Genomic DNA, 9,065 nt, shown 5'->3' with positions numbered 1-9,065 from the left:
TTAAAATACATTTTTGCACATTAAAACTTTCAGAGCAGAGATAAAAGATTAAGTCTGTATGATAGTGTGGTTGATTTCATGTGTGACTTCAAATTAAACAAATTTATATAACTTTTTTAGTGCAGATAAAATAATCTGAAGAGTAATTATCGCTTCAATTAAACTTTTGTTTGTGAATTTATCACTTTTAATGCTCTTTTCTATGATGCAATCCTTAGAGAGAGTTTTTAAAACTTAAAAATATATCATAAAATAAGGAAAGTTTCCCTGACCAACATTTTTCTTCAATGCTTCAGTAATTTATTTGCAGGTTAGTTGCACCAAAGCAGCACATTGCAGTAAAACTCCCAACCACGGGCGATGACCACATGAAGATGACATTAGATTTCCTGTCCAGATGGGACAAAGCCTTTAGGATTAACTGGCTGGGGATCTGGACCAGTCTCCACAGAGTACTGGGCGCATCTTGCTGTCCAAGAGCTGATAGGATTTGAAACATCTGTATTTTTGAGACTGTCTAAGAGAATTATGGGAGCAATGAGGGAAAGCTATAAAGTATATGTTGCAGATAGGCTCCAGCAACCTCCTTGACCCTGCATAAAGTCTAAATGGGCATTGAAGATGAACAGATGCTGCAAAATTATGAAATTATAGTCACATAATGAAGCTCATTTGAACTCATTTTTGTCAGCTAAGAAAACTAACTCATGGATTACAAAATCCAACAAGAAGTACTCATTGTAACAGTAATTCTTAATTATTTTAGTCAAACCAACGCAGAGGTTAACGTGAAGGTTCAAATACAGGCTAAGCTACAACAGGTCAGCGGATATAGTTTCATTTTCTCTCCTGGAAATAGCTCGTTTCTGTTCAACTTGTGTTCTGTGAAACTGCACTGGTCATGGTTATTTTCAGTTTTATGTGAAATCTGCTGATGGAAAAGAAGAAAATAACCAAAACATGAATCTACTTGACAGGAAACTATAAAGAAATAAGGATACGGCCATTGATTTGGACTTTAGTGCAGATTTACTTGTATTTACTGTACTGTTCATGCATTTTTTAACCAGAACATTATTACTGTTGGTCATTTACATTATTTAAAGACAAATATTGCATTTATTTTGTTTCAGAAAGTCTAGGGCTTTAAACACCGAATTCCACACATTTTTTCAATACTATTATTCATGAGCAGAATGTTATATTACTAATTTGCAACAAAATAATTAACCTACCACATGTTTTTCTTACATTTTAACTTTTAATCACAAGTATATCAAGAAAGGGCTTCAATGAAATGCTGAATTTTCTAATGAGGCTCTGAACGTGCAGCCCGTCATTTACCAATTAACCAGCATTTATTTTTATTTTAAAACAATAGGAATACAAGTGTGTTTGGTCCACTGTTTATATATCAGTATAATCAGTCAAAGAATGGCAGGGGAAAAAATGGGAAATTTGATTCCGGGCGAACCAGACCAAGTGCTGGCTTGTTTACAATCTGCCAGAGACAGATTCGTACATGGACACCACAGCGAGTGAGCGCACATCTTCGGCCGGTTCTGCCCCCAGTTTGCTGGCAGCGAGCCCCACTGTCTGTGCCGAAAGTCACGTCGCGAAGAGAGAGAGAGAGAGAGAAGCCGGGTAGGAAGGAGGGGGGAGGGGGTGCAGGGGGCACAAGGAGCAAGGCACAGGAAGTGGGGAAAGATGAAGAGCCAAGAGACAATGTGATGCACAGGGGTGATGAACCGGAGGAGAGGAGGAGGAGGAGGCCGAAGAGGAATGTTGGAAGAGGAGGAGGAGAGAGCAGACGAAGGAGAGCACAGGGTGTGTGCATCTGGCACTGGGAGGCAGGGAGAGATAGCGTGGGCCAGGCTGGCCGGACGTGTGTGTTTGTGTTTGATTGAAGAGGGATGTGAGACTCAGACCTCTAACAGGCTGGGCTTTACTGGAACCCTGCCACAGAGAGATGGACACTGAGACACATGTTCTCACACAATTCCATCCGTTTAATATGTCCAGTTGTTAAGAGAGTACGTGCATTTAAAACATATACAAAGGATGAGAAGAGATTTAAAGTAAAAGCATCCTTTTATTAAGTATGTATAGAATTGTTTTTCTTGTGGATCACACTGCAATATTACCAAAAACATATACTACAGTGCAACATACTGTATTTAGAAAACAGTCTTATTTAACCCAACATTTAGAAAACATGTTTTTAAAAATATTGAATGTTTGTATTACTCCCCAAGACATGGAACCCCTAAAGGGAAACTGAAGTAAAAAAAATTGAATTTATTCCCCCCCCCCAAAAATGGAAATAATAAAAAATAAAGAATTCTGGCTAGCAACAAATGCGCACCAGATAACAACCGTTTCACACCAGTTAATATCTGGTGTGTACCAGTTACTCACCAGAACTTTTTTTTGGTAAAAATTAAAATATGTAAAAAGAAAAAGAAAAAAAAGATTCTGGACAGTTACTATCTTATGCACATCAGTTACTAACCAATTTTTTTTCTTTTTTGTTTTGCTTCAATTTTTTTTTTTTTTTTACGAAGCTGTTAGGTAGTTTTAGAAAAACAAAATATGTATCTTTAGGGGTTTCATACCACAGCAATAAGCAACAAAATAAAATGCCTTTATTGGTGTTTTTTTTTTTGCTTGTTTTTGGGGCAAATAAAGGGTTAAAGCACTTTTCAGGTCAAACATTCAAGGACACTAAAGGTAACCAAGTAGAAAGCATCAAAGATGATAAGATGACATTTTGTGATTTTTAATAGAATTTATACATACAGTTGCAAGATAAAGTGTGAGAACCCTTTGGGAGTATCTCAATCTTTGAACAAAATGGACACAATGTATTTTTTTTATCTCAGTCTAAATCACAACGATGGAGAAAAACATTACCTGCTTAAGCTAAATCAAAATTTGTTTTCATGTTTTTTTATTGAACACAATTGTTCCCCCAGTTAATGCATAACATCAAGTAATTCCAAAGGTTTCACACATTTTCTCCTGCAAGTACCATAAACAAAAAAAAAATGTATTGGAAAAGTTATTTAAAATGGCACAAAAAGTGGACTTATTGTAAAAAAAAAAAAAAAAAAAAAAATGTACTGTTCATTTGTTAATTTAGCTCAATTCAGATTATTTTTAAAGTGCCAGATTACAAACATGGCTGAATCACTGCACTACTCGAAACCAAGACACATCAAACCAAGCATATTTTAAAGACACACTCAAATGAAAATTGTGTTTTGGTTGTTTTAAAGATGTTCTTGTAGCATTTTTCTCATAAAGGAGGACATATATAAAGAAAATTAAGCTTAAAACTGAGTTTCTGAGTATTTCTTTGTTCGAATTTATGTGGATCAGGAGCAGACAAAAAAATGCAAAGGTTACATCAAAAAATCCACTCAATTCTGATGCATCCACTTATAGACGACTAGATCCATGTAAATCTAGTTTTTTTTTTTTTTTTTGTCTGAGCTGGCATCAGACTTAAAAATCTATAGCTACAATATTGTTCACCACTGGTAATGTTAGGATGGGGTTGTGAGGGCTGTAAGCTGGTAGAGAGTGAAAACAAGGGACGATAGGAAATGAAGGCAGGATAACTTCACGACTTCAGTTAGGTCTGAGTGTTTTAATTGTATTAAAAAAACAGATTACATGTAGAAAGGTTTTTCTTGGAGTATTGAGCAAGTTTAGGGATGAGAATGAAGAGGAAAACTCCCAGTAATTGAAGATTAGGAAGAATACCCCAGCAGAATTAAACTTAGTAAGGACGATCATCTTCCATTGACTGGTTGAAAAGTTGGCTGAAAATACAAATTCAAAAGATTTATTCCATCATGGCAGAAAACAGATTCAAATCAGTCAGCATCTAAAGCTATCACATCTGTGCATTCTGGGTAAAGAGCGCCTTTGGTTTACTGGTTTTTACTGAGTCCCTTTGGTTCCTAGAGCCTGAGAGCTTTTAGAAAGTGGCAGTCCTACCCTCCAAATGCTTTCTACAGAGGACTGCCCAGAGGGTTCTGCAAACGTCTGGCGCCTCATTGTATCCCAAGTTTGTGATAAGAGGTGAAAAGACAAAGCATCTTTTCTTAGCACTTGGAGAATCCAGACAGTTCCTGTGAACGTTCCTTCTTAGCAGATCAGTTAACCCAAATTGAGAATTTCTAGAGAAAAAAATGTATAGTTAACCACAAACAGGCTCACTGTGAAAGTGTACATGAACCACTTTTGAGAAATACCTAATGGCTATTTGTAAACACGACACATGAATGAAGTTGGTGGGGTGACATTGGGGTCACATATGGTGCAAAAGTGTGTGTGTAGTCTTGGAATCTGAGAAGTAATCTAGCTTGGATATGACTTAAAATTTGCAAGCTCCCAAATTTCTGCAATGGGACAACACCCTTGGCATCCATAAAAGAGTGCATAAAGTTTTATTTCATCTGTTGACAAAATCGAGATCACATAAATGGCTCCATGAAAATGTATAATGGTTCATGTTAATGTGGATGTAGGACAGCTGGCACCATGGTGCATTCACTGACATTCTGTTAAAGACTCGCTCCAATGAAAATTGTGTTTTTGGTGTCTTTAACGTGTTCTTGTAGCATTTAACTCATAATGAAAATTACATTTTAAACTGTGTTCTTGAGTATTTCTTTATTCAAATCATTGTGAATCAGGAGCATATGAAAAAAAAATGTTTGAAAAAGATTGTTGTGACTTTAAACCCACTATTGGTGCGCCATAAGCTCCCTGCTTCGCTCCAGTCTAATGCATCAATTTAGAGACCAATACATCCATGTACATCTTCATTTTTCATCTGAGCTGGCATCTGTCTCAAAACTGTATTGTTTTCTGCACCTTATTTGTTGCACCAGTAATGTTAGCTTGGGATTTTAGGGTTGTGAGGGGCTGTAAGCTAGCTGGAGAGTGGATGATGGGCAATGAGAGGAGGCTTACTCTGTGCAAACGATCCCGCCCTGACCTCAGAGGCAAATTTCTACTGAACTTCTGTCGCTCTGCAGAAACTATGTCTTAGAAAATGACACTGGTTTTCTTTACTTTACCTAAAAACATCATAATCATAAATAAAACACAATTATCTCAGTGAAACTGAATTTGTCCTGGTGTATTAGATGGATGGCACCCTGATTATATTTTAGCATCAGTTTTGAGTGGGTCCAGTTTCCAACGAAAATCTATGGAACAGCTAACGTTCTGGTTATGAGTGAGTATATCATGAAGACAGGGAAAAGCCAATTTCTGTAAATGCTGACTTAACTTATGTGTAAAAACATTACAAACGGTTTTGCCAATGAAGGAAAGTAGCGAAAAATAAGAGGACAAAGAGGATGAACAAATGACCTGCCAGCAAGAGCTGCTGACAAATAGCTGATGATAACAAATGTCCGTTTTTACCAGGAAAAATGACCTGCCTCAAGGTTGCAGTCACACACCAAAACAGGATGGACTTCAGATCACGACATTAGCTCCTGTTTGTGTGCTACTGTAGACAACTTAGCCCCTGCAGGCTGACAGCAGGATGAGGACCCACAGATAGGTGCACAAAGCTGACACAAGGTGCACTGGCCATGCAGCCCACTTCTTACATAACCCGATGAGTTAATGGGTCACTTGAAGTTGGACAGCCTTGATGTAAACGTGTCTGCAGACAGGCAGCAATATCCTGTCCGAAATCTCATACGCTCACTTCTGACGGCATACGTCTTCACTTTTAGCCCACAGTATGAGAATTCCATTGCTCTTGCGTGTCACTTCCTGTCAAGCAAGGCACAGTGTTTCTATCAACACGGAAACGGCACCACAAAATGAGTGGAGGAGACGCTAAATATTCTGCTCTTCCTTATGAGACTCCAGAGGCCAGATGGACACACATACACACTCAGAAATAAGGAGAGGCAGCATATCCGATAATGGCACAGGGAGTGTATGTGTTTGGGGAGGATAGGGGAGGGACATGGGTAAGACGGGGGGGCCATTGTTTTAGACTTGAGGGCAGAAGTGTTGGGAGGGGAGAGGGAAAGTCAAGGGGAGGCTAAATTTAGAGCACCTCCGCTGAAGTATTCCAAATATTCTTACGTGTATTTGGATGCTCACGTATACAATTTTTTGTTTTATCTATTTTTGATAATTACGTCACTAAGTGAACTAATATTTTTTAGAGATTCATAAAGAGTTTCAATAATTTTAAAACGTTACATTGTAAGAAGGTTGAGGACATAAAGGGTTAAATCTTAATGTTCATGTTTTTGGTCATTTCCTCGGCCTTGACCTGTTTGTGTTGGAGCTGGACACACAAAGACACACAGACACACTCGAGTCCAGAGCGGACCTCCACTTCCTGTCAGACAGGGACACCCCCCTGGAGAGGGAGCATGATCTGTCTCCACTCCGTCCCCCGCAGAATCCTCTCATCCACTTTTATCCACCTCATTGTTCTCTTCACACTTGGCCGCGGTCACATGGGACCGCTCGTTTCTGAGAAGACGGCGGGCTCTTCAACAGGTGCGAGACGAGGTGTCGGAAATTTAAAATAATCTCAGACGTGGCGTTTGCCAACAACAAAAGAAAGACAAAAAAACCTCGTTGGTTTAGTCTGTCCTTACATTGTAGATGTCCAACACACATTATTGAAGTAAAATATTAAGAATTGGGGATAAAACTTAATACAAAAGCATGGTTCTACCTCTTGAATTTAACAGTATTTTGTCACCACTACCTTCTTTTATTTTTATAAGAAAGAATCTATTATATTTTTAGTACGTCCATGTACTGTGTTTGGTATGTGTGGGTGTGTTTTTGTAACAAGTTTGCATCTGGTTTGACTATTACAGCTCAAGCGTCATGTCCCTGACCTGGAGAAAGGCACGGGGTACCTTAGAGTGTAGTGTGTTTCCGTTCATCGTTGTGCAATGATGTCACTTTGCAAGGTGCTGAGAGTCTCAGTGGAAGTGGGAGGAGTTGAGTATAGAATCTCTGAGGAGGTGGCAGAGAGGGACAAGGGTCAAGACCCCAGTAAGAACTCACTGCAAGGAGAAAGGGTAACTTAATGGTTTAGGGCAGGGGTGTCAAACTCAATCGCACAGGAAGCCAAAATCCAAAACACACTTTAGGCCGTGGGTCAAACAGAATAAACATTTATTAAACACATAAAAAAACGAAATTGTTGAAACTTTTGAACTTTAAAAACATATTTTTAACATAAATAAGAGAAAAGCAGACAGGAATACTATTCCAGAATAAACTTAATCCTTAAAAACTTTCAGTATTTTGCTCTCCATAATAATATATCCTGTCAAAATTATACAAGTTAGCAATAAAGGAAATGTTAAAAGAACCAGTAAATTTCTTTACTTGTATGTAATTTTATATAACAAATTAAACTCATAAATATCCAAAAACATTTTGCTCTCCATACAGTATATTCTATCAGAATTATATATTATATAGAAAATCACCTAATCTGGCAACACTGGAGTTCAGCAAGGAAGCTGATGATGATGGGATTTGTAGTTATTTCATAGTGGTGATCGCAGACACATTGTGGCAGCGCAAGGAATTGTGGGAAATTGTTCCCTTTCCCTCCCTGGGTGGATTGGGGTTTAGGTGTAGGTTTTGACAATGTGTTTTGTTGTTGTTGTGGCTGTTTTACTCTGTTTTGTCCTATTATGTTAGAAGTCATTCTAACTGATCTCTCAGCCTCAATAATCTTAGTGTTGCTTCAAGATAACATCGCTAATAACAAATATATAAAATGATCTGGAGGACCGGTTATAATTACCCTGTGGGCCGGATCTGGCCCCCGGGCCTTGACTTTGACACGTGTTTTAGGGGCTTGTTTTTACTTTGACACATAGAAATGGACCATAACACAACAAAAATTATGGTCTATTTAGCTAAAACCAGTTTATGTTGCATGTTGGTCAGTTGTTAAATCAACATTTGGCTTTAGAAATGAGCCTTGCGAACTCGAGCAGGTCTGATTTCTACCTCCAACTCATTCATCTTCAGTCAAAGTGACCACACGCTGCGGTCTGTGATTACAGCCAAGTGTTTACAGTCCCCATTTATGCACGTGTGTAAAACAGCATCCTGAATTATACTTATTTAAGGGAAACATATCAACTTAATATCACTTCCTAAGAGTACCTTTCATGATTTGCTTTAAAACAGTAAACAAAGGACTAAAAGGGAGAGGCACATCGATTTCAACACAGCTTTCAACCTCCATATTTCATCGTTACTTTAGCCGTCAATGTTTAATTTCACTATAGATAGGTAAATTGAAAATGGCACTGCAGAAGGTTGCACAATTCTGTAACCGACATCTTTGCATGTGCGCTCATATACACCAGGGTGCAGGTCTGTCCTAGATGTGCATGTGTGTAATGAGAACCAAATGGTGGGGTGTGTGAGTGCATGGTTTTCCTCCCCCATCTCTAATCAGACAACCCCCAGGAGTACTGTGTGAGCGTGGACTTTGGATGCGGAGTGCAGGGCTGATTCATAAATCAGTTCTGCTGATGAAGAAACCTGGATACATGATGACTCCACTGACCTTCTGACGGAGCTGCACATCATCCGGTTCTGGACACTTTTTGATTGGTTTTGTTTTCTAAGTCTTGTGTTTTGAGTCAAGTTTCATTGTTATGTTCATGTTGAAAGCTATGAAAAGATGCCGCAGGTATGAAGAATCCTGCTAGTTTTGACGACTGACCACACAGAGATCCAGTGGTCAGGGTAGGTGGTCTCTAATGACAAGGCCAGGCCCTTACTAAACAGGAATAATTTATGTTTTTTCTCTCACTCTGGACTGTCTGCCGTTACCTCACCTTCTACGCATATTCATCCCTTCCTAGCCTTCAATTCTCCTCTGTTTCAGCTCTCATTCCTTGCAGGAGGTGGCCTCTCCCACTCTTCCATCTCTCCTTCTGCTCCATTTCTTTATCTTCCACATGTGGCCAGGCAGCTGTTACTGGCCAGTGTTCAGGTGGGTGGGAAGGTGTGGAGGAAATAGA

This window comes from Oryzias melastigma, linkage group LG13 (genome assembly GCF_002922805.2).
Source record: "Oryzias melastigma strain HK-1 linkage group LG13, ASM292280v2, whole genome shotgun sequence".
NCBI classification, from domain to species: Eukaryota; Metazoa; Chordata; class Actinopteri; order Beloniformes; family Adrianichthyidae; genus Oryzias; species Oryzias melastigma.
The sequence above is the reverse complement of the archived record's forward strand: the minus strand, read 5'-3'. Positions refer to the sequence as shown.